Source organism: Neocloeon triangulifer, unplaced genomic scaffold, assembly GCF_031216515.1.
Source record: "Neocloeon triangulifer isolate White Clay Creek 2 clone unplaced genomic scaffold, ASM3121651v1 ptg000013l, whole genome shotgun sequence".
In the NCBI taxonomy this organism is placed as follows: Eukaryota; Metazoa; Arthropoda; class Insecta; order Ephemeroptera; family Baetidae; genus Neocloeon; species Neocloeon triangulifer.
In genome coordinates, this window is record NW_026775555.1 from 5,301,301 (window position 1) to 5,322,105 (window position 20,805).

The 20,805-nt window shown below is 36.1% G+C and overlaps 1 protein-coding gene across 2 annotated transcripts in view; it reads right to left on the minus strand.

Moving 5' to 3' along the window:
- Positions 1-20,513, minus strand: part of LOC132198568 (uncharacterized) — a 63,139-nt gene extending 42,626 nt beyond the window's left edge. The window contains exons 1-2 of one of the 2 annotated variants that reach the window (XM_059622665.1): positions 20,278-20,513; positions 1,992-2,051 (exon numbers count right to left, since the gene is read on the minus strand). The gene's annotated coding sequence lies outside the window, so the exon portion shown is untranslated. The remainder of the gene's footprint in view (positions 1-1,991; positions 2,052-20,277) is intronic. The other variant, XM_059622664.1, reaches the window with a different exon arrangement.
- Between the last annotated feature and the right edge of the window lie 292 nt (positions 20,514-20,805).

Below are 20,805 nucleotides of genomic sequence, written 5' to 3' on the forward strand. Positions count from 1 at the left end.
CCGTGGCCGGAGGACGCAATTCCGCAACAATTCCCATCTGTGCAAAACGAGTCTTTCAACAGCTCTCGAGCACGATAATCTCTTCAAAAATATACAACGCAGCCATAAATTAGAGGAATAGAAAATGCAAAAGTCAATATTTGCATATCTGATCGGCTCGTCAGGTGCGCTGCCTTTGAAAAGCATCATTTTTCAGCTAACCTCATTTTGTCAGCGAAATTGAACGGAAAGAAAGAAACGAGAGTCGGACAGATTGAGATGCAATCTGCATCCATTAATATTTTTCAGAGAGAGGAAAGGTCGGTGAAGTGTTGCAGCGCAATCGTGTAATAGGCAAATTGTTATTCATGCTGTGTGCGGCGTGCGGCCGAGAAAGAAACAGAGACTCGGTTCACGATATATTGGATTTATTGCCCGGCGCGCCGCGATACACACAGCACTGTTTGGTGTCTGCGCATTAAATTATGAGACACAATGTGCATCCTTCTAACACAGCAATAATTGTGAAACTTACTTTGTTTCTTTGCACCATTTGCGACGCTTCAATTGCGCACAGGCACAGCTCACTCTTGATTTTTGTAAATTTCTAGGGCAGTGTCAAAGGAAATTTTTATAATTCATTATATTATTATTATTGTTGTTGTTGTTTATTTGTCCACATTGTTGCAAATACATTGTTTCCATTTCATATTTTGAAAAACAAATTAATGCTGATAATTGAAAAAAATTTAAATTATGCTCATTATTTGTCAACATAAATTTTGAGTTTCGCTTAATCAACGAAGAATAAAGTACAACTTATAAATCACCAGAACAGACAGAGAGAACTTAGCACTATACCAATTAAATGTTAAGATTTATTACTTGTTATTACTGAATGATAAGGTAATATTTAAAATAAAATAGAAGAATAATTCTAATAAAATTTTAATAAACATATCTATTTAAGTGTCTTGTTAACAAAAGCAAATAAACAAAATAATGGTTATTAAAAAGAATAAATACTTAAAGATTATTTTAATAATGTTTATTAAAAAGAATAAATAATTAAAGATTCTTTTAAAACTAAAAATTATATTGCGATGTGAAAATTTAAAAATAATATTATTTAGTTAAAACAATATATGTTTTTTTATAAAACTTCCAATTATTAATTTTAAGGTTGCCTGGTTTCACATACATACATTCTCATAAACCGTTTTAAACCTAAAAACATTAATTAAAATATTTGATGTTCTAATTTTATGTGTGCTAAATTTTCTGCGTTAGGCTAATTCAATTTTTGATTTGCAAAAGAGTTTAAGCGGGATATCCCGGGAAACTAACAATAAGCTTTTAAATAAGAAAAATACGAAGCAAAATGTTTCTTTTCCTTCCAAACTAAAAATAATCTTGGCCAAAAAGATGAACGCCAGGTCAAATTATAAATTTTCACACAATTAATACTTGACCTAATCTCTTTTTCACTGCCCTAGCTTGAGGTTTGAGCATTAAATTTTGCTGTGGGAGTTCATTTGACTGCAAGTTCGTTACTCGGTCTGGTCGGTCATGCTTTTAATCACCAATCAGTCACGGCGGCTGGGAACTGTAACGAGACGACGGCGTGTGTGTATTATTAGCCGTCATGAACGCGGCAGGAATTCGCTGCACAAACAGAGTAAATAATATGCCTGAGTCCGGCGAATCACGCTAACTGTGTATTATGTTTATCCTTAATAATAAATCGAGTGCGCACGAGAGACTAATCGCGGCATTGAGAGCTGCTTTCGCACACAAATTCACTTCCTCTGCCGGTCTGAGAATGAAAATTTATTTAATTATTGTTATTTGCCAAGGCACACTCTCGTGGCGTTGCAGTTTTTCTGCATTTTTTGCTCAAAATCTCGTCCAAAGCTATGGCGAAGGAGAGAAATTTATCAGAGGCGTTAAGTGTTATGATATGGCCTGCGCATTTATTGTGTTTATGGTCTAAATTTGGAAGGAAAACTCACCCTGGAGGCGTAAAAATGTTTTCACTACTTGTTATGTAACATCCACACATACCTCAGCACCTGAAACAATGTAGAATTTATTGATCAATATGATGTTGTGTCATAAAAGTTCAAAATAATTCAAAAAGCTTCCAAAATTTTATATTAATTACATAATTTTTACTAAATTTCTTAGATGTAAATAATATAATTTTAAATAATAAGTATTCTTGCTTATTTGTCTAATTGTTGCACTAAAGTTTTCAAAAGATTTTGGTAAAGAAAAAATTGTTGTTCAAAACAGTAAAAATTTTGCTTAAATTTCCAAAATAAAAAACATAATTATCGCCAGCCACCGTTAAACTCGTTTTTGTAACAAGTTTCTTGTTTATTTATATTATTATTTTTTTTTTAAGAGAGGCATCATCAGGTTAATAAGATTTCATAAGGTGGCAATGAAATTTTTGATTCAGAATTTTTAAATAATTATTTAATTTAAAGCAATTAATAAAAATAAATGAAATCATCAGTACAATCCTTTCATCAAGATTATTATAATTTTAGGGGTTAACGCTTGTCGTATTTGGCATTAAAGAAACATGAATGTACAAATAGTTATTGCACTTTTGTTTTGACGTGAGAGGAGGTTACCAAGAATTTCCGCAATCAACTTTTTTTGCACAAACAAAAGCATCATTTATCTCCGCAGAAATTATTAGAAACTCTCACCAGGTATAAACACGGGCCAGTGTCAGCATGATGTGTTAATTTTACTTTTAGCCAACATGATGTTTGCTTAGCGTGTCAAAATACATGTTTGCTTTGCGAGAGGGTCAAAACAAACCGATATGAATAACAAAATCCAGAAATTCACCGTTTATTCCAGTACACGTGGAAAAAACACAAGGCAGCCGGATTTGAACTAATAAATTTAAACAGAAACTACATTATTTATCAAATCTTAAAAAGTAGCTCATCTTTTGACTGAAATCATATTTGAAAAATTATGTATCCCCGAGGCGAGGCTTTTCGATCGCAATTGCGCAAGTTGGTCACGCCAAGTTGCAAGTAATTTTGATTTAAGCGCGCGTTCGCTGCCGCGGTTTCCAGTTAATTAATAGTTGGAAATCTTCCAGCAGCTCTCCGGAGCACCTGCGCCCAAAATAATCCACCAAGGTGCAGCTCACTTGGCTGCTCTTGTTACTTGCATACTTCTTCACTTACGGTACCTGATTCTCAAACCACGTGACCCCTTCTTTCTTTCTTTTACTCTAGGGATTCCCTTTGGAAAGAAAGAAAGAGAGCCTGAGTTGACGCCCACGTCCGACTTTATTTTCTCTCGCGCCGCAGATAGAGAAGAGAGAGCCGGGCGAAAATGATAAATAATATCGAAGCAAAAGTAAAAAACTATAAATTTCCATGCGACATATAGAAGAAGTGAGGCTTTTCACAATCGGGGTCGGAGGTTGCCGAGAAAAAAAATGTATCCCCTAATTGCGTGCTTTCTTTGTCCGTCTCTCGTGTGTCGCAAGAGAGAAATATTCCAGATCGATCGACGCGCAGAGTTTTTGTTTTTTGCTCGCTCGCTCGTTGTAGGATGCGAGAGTAGCAGTTGATTATTATTTTATGCAGGGCGTTGCCTACTTCGCTCTCGTACTATAGCTTTTTTGTGCAGCACGCGCTCTTTCTGGTCTTTTTATTCTGCCGTTGGTTTCTGCGCTGGGCGCTCTTATTATTTATTTTTTGTTCCGCAGCGCGCGGCGAAGAATATCTAAGTAAGTAATTCCGCGAAGAAGTGGGGCAATTAATTATATGACATGGATCCACCTACAATGAAAGGGAGTAAGAAGAGAAGCTGCAGGCGGATCTCTCGCCTACTACCGGTGACGACAAAAAGTAAACTGCCGCTTCGGCGATGCAAATTAGCTTAAATTTGCGACATAATAAATTTTAGGCCAAGAGAGGTGACGTTGACACGCGCATGAATGGCTAATTGCTGGATTTTGAACTAACTGACATTGGGTCTCTTTATTTATATTAAACTTATCTAGAACTTTGGATTAAATTAAACTTTGGAGACAAAATAAAAACTACTATCAGATAAGTTTCATTAAAATAGAGCTTAAAATTGATCAAAACTGACTCAGTTGGCTGTCATTGGGATTAAAAACGAGTTTCTTTTGTCGGCCAAATTTTTTCTCAGCCTTGAAAAAAATTATTTATAATTTCAGGCTTTCAAAAGAATTGATTTGAATGTATACAAATTAAAATAACTTGTTAAAAGTATCAAATTTCTTTTCGATGAACTCATCACGGTGAAAATTCTCAAAGATCACATCAAAGGCAGGTTGAGGTCAGCGCGAGGAAATTTCGTTGGGTGTATATCGCATTAAACAACGACACGCTCAACTTTTTCTCCCGCCTGAACCGTGACCCCGGGGCACGAAACAAGGCAAGCGAATGTCAAAAAGCGCCCGCTCTGATTGGCAATTAATGCATAAAATTAACCACGAAAGCCGAAATGAGCCGTCGCGAAGCCAGAAAATGCAAATTTTAATTTATTTTGAAACCCGACGCCAGTGAATTTTTTGTGTGCCAACGACCAGATTTTTTGGCTGAAAACCTCATTTCTCTCCACCTAGTGCTGTATTTCAGATGCACGTTTTTCTTCAAAAAAATTTCAAATCGCGTCTGGTTCATTTACATTCAGGATATCTATCTGCAATAAAAATATTTTCAAACGCATGCAGTCGAGGAAAAATGCGAGGTCAATGTCTACGACCTGCTCGCGCACGATTTAATAAAATGTTTGTGCCTTGGGTGCAGGCATGTAAAAACGCTTTTAGCCAAAATAGCTGCATGCTTGATAATACAATTCGGGCCGATCATATATAAATGGATAATTAAGGTGCAAATCGGTAACTCAGGCGTTGGTAACAACACCTCTCACCTGGTAAACAGACGCTGGTAATCCCTGGAATTTATTTCGCGCCCGTAATTAGATTTGTGTAACAAATTTGATCAGTCGTGCAAAATACAGGACCGTATTTTCAAGCATGACCTCTCCTTAAATCAGAGCATGAACAGATCAGCTGCGAGGGAGACTTTAACGCCAGAAAAATGTTTAGGAAAAATCTTCAAAAATTTTTAATTGAAATAAATGACAATACAAATATTGAGAAAAGAAATATAAATTAATTTTACAGTTAAATAGTTTTAAACAAACTTATATGTATTCAATGACTATTTACTTTTATATTTTATTTTTTAGTAAAAAAAATATTTTTAATTATTTTTTTTTCTTAAATAAAACATTTGATCTTTAATTTTCACTTCAACTTATTTGAAAGCTCATTATATATTGGTAATCTCAATCTGTTGAACAAATTTGTATCGATCTGTAAAAAAAATATTTATTTCCACTCTAAGCACACTTTTTAATCAAATTGAAACCTGCCTAAATTGTATTAAATTTGTTTATAAGGAAAAATAGATGTTCCGTTCCCCATTCCATTTAATAAACACTGTAATGTTATTATAATTCATTATCTACATCAATTACCTAAATTAAGGCTGGTCTTAGATATATTGAATTATTTGATTTGATAAATCGAAACATTTTGACTTTTTACAATCAAATCTGAATAATTTTGAAAAAAAGAACGACGAAAAAGCGTAGAAGGCGAAAATTACAGTTAAATCTGTAAATCCCCGTTGCAAAACCTGCGCAAAACAACACAACCACTAATTAAATTTGTGTATTCAAAAGACCCGGAGCGCACCAAGGTCTGGCTGCTGCCCTAATGAGTAAAAAATCACTCTGACCCGAGAGTGATCAGACCAATCCATTTTGAATTTTGACAGGACAAGGTCCGCGGCGCGTTGTTTGCATTCGTAAGGCGTGCATCGTCAACACAGTTCTCTTCGGTGTTATGCAAAAGCAGGCTGGAAGTTAATGCGTTCTTTTTTCAGGTCGAGCCACAGAGATAAAGGGAGGTTGCCCAACGTGTAGGTGCTCAATATGGATCACACAGTTTAGCACGGCCATAAATTAAATCATAATCCTGCTCCTTGATAAATAAATCAGCCAAGGAACGCGCGCAGGTCGTAAACATTTTTCGCATCTTTTTTTACCGGAGAGGAAAAACAGCTGCTGTGTAAAGCGAGAGATTTGCTCCGTGCCATATCTTATTTTTTATTCATGAAACAAATAATGGGGAGTTCTGAATTTTTTAATGCGTCAAAAATAAACGTAACAATCATGGTGATAACCGATTTGATCCAGAGATGGAATTTTGATTTCACTAGTGTGCACATTAAGCAGAAAACAACTAATTTTATTTTATTATAACAAAATAGAACTTTTTAATCTTTTTTATTGACGTGCAGCAAGTAGAAAATGAAAATAAATATGAAAAATAATAATAATATTTATAAAAATGTTTATTTATTGTTGAAATTAATTTTAAAAGTAAATTATATTGTGGATAAAAAAAATTTATCAAAGATATACGAAACAACTAAATTAATTAACAAATAAGATGCTTGTTGTTCTTACTCGGTTGTGACCATTTGTCCTTTTCATATTATACTTTTTCCCGGATTTTCCTTTACATTTAAATACTCAGCTCACACATGACCCACAATGGAAATTTCCTTCTCTCTTCTAGAAATAAATAATCGTGCAAATTCATTTGCAGTTTTATTTCTGCGAGCCGTGCGGTTTTATAAAGTCAGCGGTGGAGCTTTCAAACGAGATTGTGTCATGGACGTTGAGATCATGATAAAGACAAGCTCCACACTATACTTGAGGGCGTCGCTCATTCCGGAACTCTCAGCGCTGCCGTGTGCGTTTTAAAGTGTACGTGGCCGCCGCACTCTGTAACAATTAATTTTCAGCGCGGCAGCGTTATGTGTGCAATCGGTGTGACTAATCTCGCGGATAATTTGTGCCAGCGGGGCAGTCGCGAGATTTGCATTTGTGGGCTCGGCGACCCTCGTCGTTTAGCGCGAAGATTTGGTCCGACGCTGATTTGTGGTTTTGGCGGAGGAGGACTGAATATATTTTATCACAAATCAGGAGCGAAAAATTAAAACTTGTTTTCGTTCGCTTTCAATAATCAATTGAAAAAATTTGCATTGCTAAATTTTTTTTAAAAAAAAAGTTGTTTTATTTGTAACATATTTTACTTTTTATTTAAATTCTATTCTGTGCAAATTGTCTTAAGATTTTTTTTGGAACTCTTTGTATATTTTTTATTAGATAAATTTATTTAGTCAAGTTCTTTTGAAGCAAATGATATCGAAGTTGGCAAGTCACCAAAAAGGTCGTGCCTTTTTTTGAAAAAAATTAATCCAGCGTGCTGCTGTCACCGACTCTTAAATCTTGTTCGAATGAAATTTCCCTTTTTCTAGTTAGCTCTTTGGCCCACATGCTGGCTGCGCGCAGAGTTGGCACCGAACACGAGCAACTTTCTATACAACATGCATCATAAAAAGCACAACTCTTGGCACAACTGGGTCCTCCTCGGCGCGGCTGCACGACCGACACAGCGTCTCACTCAGTTAGTTCCAGAGAACGAGAAAATCATCAAACGTGTGGTCATCTTCCCTGATCGCTATTTCATTTGGAAATTCCACTTCTCAGCTGAATTTTATGTATTCGCTGCTTTTCGCACCAATGCACGGATTGGAATTATATGCGACTGACCAGCAGCAATTCGGTGGTTATTAAATTTTTCGCTCTGAATACTTTGTGTCTTTATTTGGTAAACCGCTTAAGCGCTTTGGAATTGCTTGGCCGTGAAATAACTTGAAATTTGTTTGACATTCCAAAGGTGTACTTTATTTTTGCTTCAATAATCGCCTTTAAGAACAAATTATATAAATGATATTTAGGTCAATTTAAATTATTAATTGGATTAAAAGTTAATATTTTATTAAATGATTTTTTAAAATCTAAGGTCAAATTTGCTCACGCTGATTAAAAGGCCGTGGAAAAAATTGCAGTAAGGTGGCGAGAAAATAACAGCATCGTCGGCGATTATTGTTTTTCACGCCTGTACACAAATTACCACTGGGAGAAGCAACAAATTGCAATTTCTCTCGCACAATAAAATTAGGAAGAGAAATAACAGACAAAGCTACTTCTGCGCGGCATATCACGTGTTTCGTTTTTGATGATCTCTGAACCTGCGCGAGCACTTCCATTTTTCCTGTTCGCCTCCCTCGATCAAGAAAATCGGCAATCAGCCGTCAAAACCGCAACGGCAGGAAACGCAAGCAACGCCTCTGAAATATCTCTGAGCCGCGTCCCGGGAAATAATAAAAAGCTACTTTTTTTTATCTTCTCTGCTCTTAAAAGGCTCTCGACACGCAGAGAAAGAGATAACAATAAGAAAAGGCATTTTGCGCGCGGTGCTTTTGAATTTTTATTGCGTAAGGTCGTTTTTATTCTTTCTTTCTTGCTGCTGCTGTGCGTATTTATTATATCGGCGTCGGTCCACACCTCTCTGCCAGCGACAGTGTGTTTTCAACAATGGGAAAAAAGCGCTGAACAATCGCATTAAAACCAGCCGGCCTTTGAAGACGAGGCGTCAAAGAAGAGACGAATTACACTTTTATTATATTGTAATTGCCGCCTGCTTTCGTGACGAGATTGTTAATGCAGATTATGCGGCAAACGATTATTATTTATTTTGGCCTCGATCAAATTGCTCCCTTGCTTTGAGATGGAGTCATTAAAATGCGATTTTACTCGTCTAATTTGTATATACGACGAAATTAGGTCCACCTCGGCCGATAGCACAGTTGCGATAATTCTCCACGCGAGGCCGCGCTGCTTTATCGAGATTTCGCCGCAAATTGATCTGCGTTTTGCCTTCATCGCAGGCAAATGGGATTTTATCGCTATAGACGGCTAATGAGCGAATCTCTCCATAACTGTCTATATCATTATAAATATATATTTCCTCTGCCTGATGCTTTGAAAGACTTTTGCATTGAAATAGTCTATTTTTATGCCAAAGAGTCAGACAGAGGTCATGAAATGAAACTAGGAATTGCGAAAGACGTATTGTCCGGGTTGACTTGAAATTGAGCAAGGGGAAGCAAGAATAAATTTCTTGTAAAAAATTAAATTGACTTGCTGAAAATTTGCAAAAATTGGGTTTATGGCTTCAAATTGAAAATTTAAATCCTCTCCGATTCCTTCATTCAATATATTGCAATAATTAACATTGCAAACTGCTTATTTATATTTAATCAAATACATCGATCAATTTTTTATCAAACGTCGGTAATGCAGAACCACAGATGAAAAGTTAACTTAAAATATATCTTGATTGTGCCTCAACCATTTAATATAAGAAGTTTGTAAAAAATTATATAATTACTGGGTTTATAAATGTTCTTAAAAATACCAATATTTTTAAAAAACTTATAATAGAGTTTAAATAAATAAAGACTAATATTAGATTTAAAAAAATGCTAGATTTATAATAAAATATAAAAATATTTAAAATATACCTTAAATAATGTTAACATAAATTCAATAAAAGAATTATAATTAGAATATGTATAAAAACACTGCTTGAATTTAACACGTAAAGCATCATTTGATTGAAGCTCAAGAAGGACTGTGTGGGAAATTTCTGAATGCGAATGTGCTCCTTCTGTTCTCTCCGTATACGTTGTGATCATACAGACGAAAATTGCTCGGCAGGCAAGACAGAGAAAAGGAGGTTTTTTGAAAAACGAGCTGCAACCGAACCGCCTTGGCTAATTGACAGGCAGACAGGCGCAATTTTCGTTCGCAGGCGAGAGCTCTGTTATTTGAATCATTTTTGCCCAATGTCTACGTGTACAATATGGCACTGGTAGGGCTATCGCGATGACCCCGACACATCAACCAATACCTGCAGCTAACAATAGCAATCGTAGCGCGTAATGAGAATTGGCCGGAGATTCCATCGAGCTATAGTTGGCCCGCAGCGAAAATTCAATTTGCCCAGCCGAGTGCACTAATGAACTGCAAATAACTTGAACACTCGAGGGGCCTCTGCGATATAATTATATTTAAAATAAAGTATTAGACACACGTGTGTGCTTCTGGATCAGAAGAGAAATTGCTTTGATCCTTTCTGCTGCTCCGGACCTAATAATTAATGAATGTTGTAAAAAGACCTGGTAATTATATCGCTCTCAGTTTCATAATATCCAGCGTTGGTGATGAAATAAAAATTTCGGCCGACGAAAGAATTTAATTTTTATACTTAAAAATTAATTGCACACCAGATTTTTTGTTTTAATTTTTTAATCACAATTAAAACTTTCTGATTTTGCGGTGTGAATTTTCACACTTTCAAGTGAAGCTTAGCTTCAAGTGTTCATATAATAATTAATAAATTGCCGCCGTTTACAGTTTTCAAGTTGGCTCGCTTCCTTCGTCGGTTGTACACCGAAGGTCAAGTTTTATGACACATAACATGCCATCAATCGTCCATCAAACTTGGAGCTTCTGCGTTTTCGCATTTTTAACGTTCGCGAATTTCACCCGACTTCCTTTCTAGCGGTTCACGTGACCTTGGGCGTTTCTTTTAATAATCGAGGGCCTAATGAAATTTTCAGTGTATCCGTCGCGGCGCAGGAGGATAAACAAACAGCGCCACTCCCACTCATTGTACAATTTTTAACACTTTTGCCTCTTCAAACAGTGCTGAATAAATGCCTGCTTTTTCAAGCACTGGCTGTTGAATGAAGATATTCTCAAGGGACTCATCCGCCGCACGGTGAAAGTTAGTTATTTAAAAAAGTATACTTAATAAAGTGCTGAATTTCAGTTACTGTGCTGAAATCGTCTGGACAGATTCGAAGAATTTTAAGAAAGTCGCAAGTGTCCTTAATTCCTTTTAAAATTTGTATGCAGTGAACTTTAAACCTCAGCTGTATACAATTTTTTTGTAGATTTTTAACTTTAAACTCAGATGCATTGAAATTTTTTAAATAATTTGAATAATATAGAAATTTCTATCTTTTTTTTCTCAATTCAGATAAATTTAAATACCACAATCAATACATTAAAATCAAATTAATAAAAAACTGCAAGTACATTTTAGAATTGAATACCAAATTAAAAGTTTTTTTATTACAGAATTCCCATTTTTCAAAATTAATTGAATGTCAAAACCATAAGATTCAGTTCCCAAAAGTAATTATAGGCAATAAAGGCTATCAACCTCAATAATGGCAGGATAAAAAATAATTTGAAAAAGTTTGAAAATGTAGGTTACACGCTATTTTTCTATTCATGAATATTATAGCTTATAGCGAATCATCTTTTCGCAATTTATTTTAATAGTTTTCTCAATAGGATCCTTTTTTTCTAGGCATGCATATATTCTATTCACACCTCATCTTTCTTTCTCTCTGCATTCCGCCGTCAAAGGTTACTCTCTACGAAATTTATTGCACGCGATGCCGGCAAATATGCAAAGGGCATCCTATCCTGCACTCGCAGACACACACACATGCGACCTCATCTGCGTGTAAATGTACAATAAAGCAATTTGCCGGGGTCAAAAGTGCGCGTGACACGGCTTCCTGACCATATCCTCCTGCACTATTCGGCGGTTTCCGAGCACGCACGCGGAGATTAAAAACCTTTTGACACCTCTCCAGGTCTATCATAAATCATCTCCACCTACTTCTCCATCGCATCCTCACTCAACAACACGTCCAGTTTCCGAACACCTGGCGCTGCACATTTTGCGAAACAGATAAGAAACGTCAATCGTATGAATTTTTACTTGCTCTCCTTGTGCGTCAAAATAATTCTGACAGACGAATAAAATCTGACACGAGTTATTGCTTCCTGTGAAACACAACAAGATTTCTCTGTTGTTACGAGAATAGTTATTAAAAATGCAACATTTGAAATGTTATAATAATTTCGGCGAATATATTTCTAATGTGTTTCCGTCAAAAGTCCCGATCGTGCCACTTTTCAGGTCAAGAATCGCAGCAAAATCTGTGTCAACAAAAACAAGCCGTTGAAGTTTTGAATCACCCACATAAATACCGAGTTTAATTAAAAGCTTTCAAGCCTCGGTCAGGTGCTGCTTATTTTAACTTTTTGCCTGCCAGTCTCTCTCTCTCTCGTATGCTTATCTCCAGAAAAATGCAAATCAGCCGAGAGGTGTGCGTTTATTTCGCAGAAAGTTCTCTCTTTTGTAAAAAGCGTCATGGTGTGCGCATGCAGCGCATTTTAAAAATCCCGTCTTGAAATTAAAATAAAAAACACATACCCAGTGACACACAAGTCAAAAGCGTAGTGTTTTGTACTGAAGGTGGATAATATTTATGCAGAGCGCTCTGGGAAAATAATAAATTTCAGGCAGTGCTGCCCTTGATTATGTTATGTGTGTGTGTAGAACACACAGAATAAAAGTGACACGGCAGGAATATTGGGCCAAAAGAATAAGTGGCTTTGTGCAGCAAAGTGCATGGCTCAATTCATTCTCGGAAAATTTCTTTGTGGGTGCCAAAAGTAAGTTTGCGCGCCTCTTCTCTCCAGTTTCTTAGAAATTACTTGAATATTGATAGAGGCTGCACATTTTGCAAAAAAAGTATCTTTATCAAAGGATTTGAACTGATATTCTGGAATTAAATTAACTCAAAATGGAGATTTAATTCTAAAAAAATTTTACAAAAACATGAAATTGAAAAATAAAACGATTGTGATGATTTTGCCTGTTTTACACTCAAAATATCAAATCTGATAATGATAAATTTCAAATCATAAATTAGAACGATCACATATAAAATAAATAAAATTAATCTTTGGTTTTTTGATGAAATATTTCTACTTTTCAGATATAATTTAGCAGTTACCATTTTTATTTAAACTTGCAATATGTGTTAATAAATTAATTAAATTTTTAATGAAAAACTTAATTCAAAAATAATTTTTGGCTACGGTCGACAACACGTGTGAACTTCAAAGGTGAAATTCTCACTTGCTGCCGCGATTATCCTTGCCGTATTTATGTGTGAAAACCACATTCTGCCTCGCGCGCTTTACTTTCGCGAGGATGAAATGTCATTGCCGCAGCCACTTTGCGAAAATTAACAGCCGCACCGCTTTTTTGGGCATGTGTGCGATCAAAAGCGCACGCTTGTGTATCGCATATTCGCAAGGATGATGCTGTGTGTGTTGTTATTTTATTCTTTTCTGTTCCGATGCACGCGCAATAAGAGCCGCACTGTAGCATCTCACGTTTCGCAAGTTGGTCGCCGTGGTGCAATAAATTTCGTCGGCTCGCCTCGTAAATATTGCCAAAATCGAGTGAAATATTATGCTCGCTCACGACATTAACGCAACAATATGCGCCGCACCGCGTCTCCCCTCATTATTTCATTTTTCAGCCACAGCTCATTCACGTAGCCTCGAACACCGTAGTTCCTCTTTGCACCTGCATGCGACTGAAACTGATTATTTTTAAATACCAAATTTATTTTTCTAACAAGTTTTCAAATCACATTATATAATTACCTTCAATATATAATTTATAATTCATAATAGCTGATCCACTACAGCGATAAGATGAATTTCATTCCTGGTTAACAACGATGCTTGTTTGAAAAGCCATAGCAAATTTAATATATTTTTATAGATTTGTGTAATATTCCTTTTCTTCCTTTTTTCTTCATGAAAATTTAGTTTAAATCGTCAAATATATTTAAAAAAAATTTTATTATTATATTGTTTATATTAAAAAATAACATAATATTATTTAAAACAAGTTTTAATAACTGCTATGCAAAATTTTTATGCTTAACAAAAATTTATTAAATCGCTGGTCTCGACCATGTCGCGATTGGATTTCACGTCAGCAATATTACGGCACCTCTGCACTTTGAAAACCAATAAACCCAACAACAATGAGCTGCAAAAACCCTCCAAAGTACCCGCAAATTTAACGGCGCGCATGGTGTGTTTTATGGCTGCGTCTCTTTTATTGCAACGTTCTCATTTGGGCACATTAAGGTGCAAAGGAGAATGGAAAGCAGCCGAGCGGCGATCGAAATCTCCTTGGATTATTTGGTCCATGAGATAGCACTCGTAAAATAAAGCAAAGAGCAACGGCGCGGTCGATCTGCATGCATAAGCATCGGAAAAATAGGCCGTAACTTAATCAGCATGTACAAATACCAAATCTACAGCTATTCCATTGATACACGAGCTGATAAGTCATGCATCCATGCATATAACATCAAAGTTTGTTCTAAATACCACTACAGGTGGTGTCTGTTTATCATACAATATATTTATTATGTATGAAGGAGTCGCTGCTCGGTCGGCTGCGATGGACTTTTGTTTCCTGCTCTCTCGCCATGGGAAAAAAGAAGATCTGCTCTGATATCAAAGGCAGAATCCGATTCCCCATTCATTGTTCGCCATTAGTGATGGGTGGTTATAATTAATATTATGGAAATTGCACACCGCGTGTGGTGTCTCTTTGCATATTCGAGGATAAAATTGCGCGGATTTTTGTATTCGAGTAACAGTTTTTCAGCGGCGATCAATTTATGCATCAGCTTGGCGCGGGAATCTGCAGAAGACAACACAATGCTTTGAAATTGTATTGTAAAAGACTAAAAAAAAAACAGTTTTTAGATTTGTGGTGTTGCTTATTAGGCTAAATAAAAAGTATTTATGCAAAATTACGAAAAAGCTAAAATAAAAGTCGTATTTAAACAACTGAAATTGAAGCCCTTTAAAAAAAATGTAAAAATTGTTACTATATAGTGTTCATATTTATTTATTTGCAAAAGACGTTGAGTTTTCACACCAAAAAGATGAATTAAATTTTCAAAAAAATATTTGAAAATTATGCAAAATTTTTTGCATTAATTTATAAAGTAGGTAATCAACTAAATTCACATTCACATTTAGGAAGAATCCAAAAACAAACAAAGAAACTTTTAATTGACCAGTTGAGAGGCATATTAATTATCTGCACATTATCTCTGTATTTGCAACGTTTTCCTAATTTTCCTTTACTTTCGACCAATTTCACAAATTTTTTTCTTGAAAATAGCCAAAAGGCCGTGCGCAGGTTACGGAGAAATTCATTTTCCAATTTTACAACTTCGGCTAATTATCCTCTTAAGGCTTCTGCCCACCTCGGCAACGCACATTGCGTGCCAATAAACCAATTAACTCTTCCACAATTTATATAAATAGCAAAAGCTGCAATTTATGATGAGCGCAAAGCTGAGAGATTTGTGCGAACGGCACGACCGCATCATTTTTATTGAAGCCTCAACTTCTCTCTTCGCCATATGCAGCAAAAACTCAGCCGAGAGATGCTGCGCGCGAGAAAGTTGATATTCTCTATATTTAGTCGTTTATTTATTTATTCTTGTACGCGAGTAATCTTAAGCTATGCACTATGGACGCGTCATTTTTCTCATTTCCTTCCCATCTCGATATTCTCTGAAGAGACGCGTTGGAAAATTAAGCTATAAATAAACAGAGAAAAGAGCAGATCATCGGCCGACGACACAATCAAGGCGCGTGGAGAATATTATAGGTCAAGCGCTAAATGCTAAGGAATATCACACTCGAGTTCGTATTGAAAAACACAGAGGTCATGACCGGAGGTCCAGAAATAGCATCCTCTCTGCAAAGACTTATTTCAAACACTCCAAAAGGTCGGAATGTTTATGGGAGAAAATGTTTGTCGCATAATTAATTTGACCAAATATTGACTCCGAGCCGGCGGCCAGCACTAATTTATGGTTTCCAGTTGCAGCTCGATGGATTTTTTATGTTAATTTCAACGGCTGACAAATATCTACTAAAAAGCTTAGGTCAAATTAGGACTGGATTTTTTCACTCCCATAAAATCTATTTAAGGAAATTTTATTATTTATAAAAATTAAAAAGACACGAAGGATCAAAAGTCTATTAAACGTGTTAAATTTTCATTTCTATCATAAGATAAAAATTTTTAATGACAATAAAGTTAAAAAAAAGTTAAAAATTTCACACCCTTTTTGACGCACAAAACCGCACAAACACAAACTATTTTTTTATTTCCAATAATCAAAATAATTAATTCACAATTATTGAGAATGATTGACAAAAAAATTGAATTTGAACAGCTTAATTCAATTGAAACAACACGAAAGATTTTAGATGTATTGTTGGATTAGAAACTTTTGTTCTGCTGCAGAGAAATTCCAAGAATGTTTTTATTATTCTTTGAAATTAAAAATCTCTATGAATATGAACCATGAAAAGGCCCGAGACTTGAAATTTCCATAAGTAACAACCAAAATGACATAATATTTTAAATTCAATATTAACCTTTTCGAAAAATTTACAGTTTGCCACTCACTAATGGCTCAATGGCTCGTTAAAAATCATAAATTGAGTTAATAATATTGATTATATTGGAATGAATGGAAAAGTAACTTTCAAAAAACATAGTTATTATACATTTCGGAGCTTACTTTGTCAACTTACATAATTGGTGCCAGAATAAATAAGTCAGTATGAAAAAAATTTCCATTTTGTGTTTAAGATAGCCGTTCCTATTCCTAAATTTTTTTGCATAACAAATTTAACCGGCCATGATCAATCGACCCTTTCATTGTAATAAACTAGCAAGCATCTATTTGCTCAATATAGAAAATTCAGCAAACGTGTCCAGATTATGCTAATTTCAGTACAAGAGAGGTGACGCAAGTTTCTCATTTTGCACTGCAAAATCCGCTTTTCGATCGTAAATCACTGACGGCGAAGATCAGCGACATGCTAAGCACGTGTTATATGAAAACTCCAATTAGAGACATATAATATAACCTGCTCATCGTCATTAGCACAGCAGAGAGCCGACCGACTCACTTAAAAAGAAATAAAGTTGCTTCACAACCGGCGAGAGAGTAAAGAGCTTTTCGCGAGCAATTCGCACTGCATGCATTGCGCGCGGGGTCGAAAGTTGATGCAACACACACACGTCGGTCATGATTATTTCTGCATAGAAATCGAGCCGAGCGAATTTATTTATTGAGCTGATAGCGGTGCAAAAACATGACTTTAGCATTTGCAAATCACTCTCTCGCCGCGAGAGACACTCCTACGCCCGTGAGGTCTTTTTATCTGTCTCGAAATCTTAATTAAAAATGCGCACACGACCCAATAAAATCTGCACCTTTTGTCACGACACTGATTTTGAAAGTTCACGGTGGGCGAAAATTAAATAAAAAAACCGATAAAAAGGCGCTCTTTTTTATCAAGGATTCCGCCGAAAGTTGGAAAGTTTATACCGATAACAAGCCAAGAGACATTTAAAATTCTCGGCGCGCCAATTAACTCGATTAATTGCCGCAGACGCACACAGTCTTTAATTTAAATGTCTCCGCGGGCGCGCCGCCGATGACGTCACGTCAAGACCTCCAAATTCCGAATTTAATCGTTCATGATCAAATAAAACAAATTCGACCTTAAGAAATTATTTGACGAGGAAGGGCTGCGATTGGAGTTTTCGGAGCGAAAATAAAGGTCGTGCGAATATTGTGCGTGAATGTGTATCATCTCCGGTTTCATTCAACTTCCTTCTCGCGGGAAATTGCATTGTCGGCGCGGTGGCAATTAACTCGTGCAGTGACGCAACGTGATATCCGTGTGCATGTAAAAATATGATTAATGGCAGCGAAATATTATGCAGCAAAAAGCTACTGCGATTTGTTCAGGAATCTCTTTTTATGTATAGCGGGAAGCGGCGGTGGTAGCGGCAGAGAACACACTCGGAATGTGTGTCAATGCACCCTGCTTTTCCCAAGAGCTACCTGTCTTACTCTGCATCATGCATAATATTATATTTATACTTGTTAGAATAATATCCTGCATTCTGATGCTAAAAAAAAATGTTCTAATATGCATCAAAGATATTTTTAAGCCAAATTTTGAATGGGGTTTATTAAACATCATAGGTACTACAATATAAGGTACAGAACATGAAACATGTACAAATATTTTCAACTATTTTACAGCTGAAGCTTCTCGGGTTCTCCGAGACTCATTTTCTTTTTGGAACAAGATTTTATATGGCAATAAAGAAAAATTGATTTAATTTTATGTTGATTTTAATTTTAAGAATATAAATTTAAATCATATTCAACAAGAATTAAAACCAATTTTTCCTTTACTTTTTAAAGCAACAAAAATTAACTGTTGAATAAATTTCCTAGCAGCTCAAATATGGGAAGTTATTACAATAAAAAAATTGTAAATAAAATGTATTACAGCTTACAACAAATTTGAGTTTTTTTTATTTGTAAAATTCTCTAGGTTGATCTTGAAATCTTTTGTAATCTTTCCTGATTGGCAGGTGCTACAAATCGAACGTGTAGCATCAGATCATTATAACACACATTTTATCTGCCCACCTCGGTTGAAAATCATTTCCATACTCATATTTAGCGCGATGTACTTACACCTATGTGTATGTAATTTTATTGCTCCCAATATAAATCAACAGCCTTGTACCATGGGCGTTAGCAGTGCATTTTTTTTGCTCTCTGACCAAAGTTAGGGCCCAACCAAGCAGCACTTCCTTAAGCCGGACTGCCATCGAAAAAATTGCAAAGTATATTGAGGAAGGGCCTCTAAAATTAGCTTCAAATAAAACCTAGTAGTTATATTACTTTGCAATTCTAGTTTCATAAAAAAAATAAACTCTGAAAGCAAACTTGGTACATTTTTCTTTAAGCTCAGTTTGGATTTTTTTACAGTGAAATTTTTAAAAAATTAAAGAATAAATATTTTATCATGTTATAATGGATTTTTTTTATGTTTCTTCTCCGCTAGGTGGTTTATAAAAGTATTAGAAACTTCATATAAGGATCGATTTCACTTTTAACTATTTGAGCCGGGGCCTATCAAAAATTGTCGGTGTGAAATTCCAGCAGCCAAGGCATTAAATCACATCTCCGGCTTCTCAGGTTGTATGATGAATTTAAACTCACGACGCGAAAAGTCAGTCAGTGAGTCAGTGTATCACTCACACCGCCTAGTAGTTCATATTTTATGTACCCGCCGAGCAACAAACGCTAACTCGCTCTCCAAGACGTACGACAAATAAATTCCCACGTGTTCCATTCGAGCCGCCAGAAATTGTGAGAAATTTTCCGACCACACCAAAAGTGCATCGTGCATTAATTAATCGCGGCGACGAGTAGTCTAATTGCGTATCCTAAATAATTCCCAGTGCGTGGCGCAAAAACAATGCGAAATGTGTTGTTTTTTTTCTCTCTCGCGCGAGCCGAGATTCGGATCTCCGACTTTGATAATAGGCGACTCGGAATTACTTATGCATGAATATTAATAGCGGCCATTGTCTTTTCGGACGCCGTTGTATTTACTTATGCAAATCTCGCTCGTCTCCACTCAATGGTGGATTCACTCGAGGCGTCTATTAATGGTAAATGCTCCAAATACTGCCTTAATGGAACAAAACATCTTTTTAATAGATCTGGCCTCTCAGCAATTGGGCCAGAGCAGGTTGCATAGCTAATTTTATTTTTACGGTTTGGAGAGCAATAATAAAATAAGCCTGAGCGGCGAATTTTCGCGTTTGCGTCATAACAATTATACTTAATTGCAGATGATTGGTGCAGGAAAAATTAATTTGATAACAAGGGTTATTTGCTTTTGAATGGCAAAATTGGAAAGCAATTTTGGAAGCAATCTGGAAAGCAGAAAGTTTTCTAAATATTCTTAATAAATAAAATATGTATATGTAAATAAAAGAAAATGAAACTACCCAGATAATATAGTTTGTGATTTTTTTTTAACTAAAATTGAGGAAAATTAAATAATTTAATTTTAAAAACAAGATTAGAAATTAAATTTTCTATCAAAAATTTTCTGTATAAAAATTTTAACAAAGTGCTTAAAAAAAAATAATGTTGAAATTTATTTACATTAAATTTTAAGTTTAATTTTATTTAAAAATATCTTTTTAATTTCAGTATTGAATGACAGCAGTTGTTAGAAACCTCAAAACCTCAACTCAATCAGTTCGTCAAGTCAAAATAATCGCCTCCGAAATAAATTTCTCCATCAAGTAGTGCCGAAACAAAAACACCGGTCGGTTATGTTTCAAAAGCGCAGAGCAACTTTATAATCGATCAGTGGAAGCAAAACTTTCTCTGCGGCAAGCTTAGCAAGCGGCCGGGCTTCCCCGCGTCAGACCGAAAGACATGCAATCGGGAAAATTTGCTATCAAAAACTCACCGGTCGGAAAAGCTGCTCGGGATCCAACTGTGTGCGGTAGAGCAATCGACGGATGCACTAAGGGCGCCAGAATCCTCGAAGGCGGAATATTCAAAATTGAGTCAGAAAACACACTGGGAGCACAAAAACGCACGCAAAGCAGCAGCTGATTCGCACGTGTTCTGGTGCACTGGGCTAATCCAAGACGACGAGTGCAGACTTGGCACCAAAGTTGCATGCCAGCGACTCCTACCTTCGGCCGAGGCGCCAAGGCCCGCCCGCAAACCTGTAGACCTACTTTTCGGACCCCCTCCACGCCTCCCTGCCCCCTCTCTCAGGTACAGGCGTCTTTCCCCGCCGCCGCGACTTCCTCGTTCACTCCTACTATTTTCATCCTTCGGGCTTTCTTTCTTTCCTCGCCACACTCGCGGGCTAGAAATCACAATAATTCTGCACAGAGATAGCCATCGCGTCGGGGGAATTTGCATGAGCGATTGTTTGTCATTGCCGTTAATGAGAGAGGAGGTGCGACTCGCTGCTTAATAATGC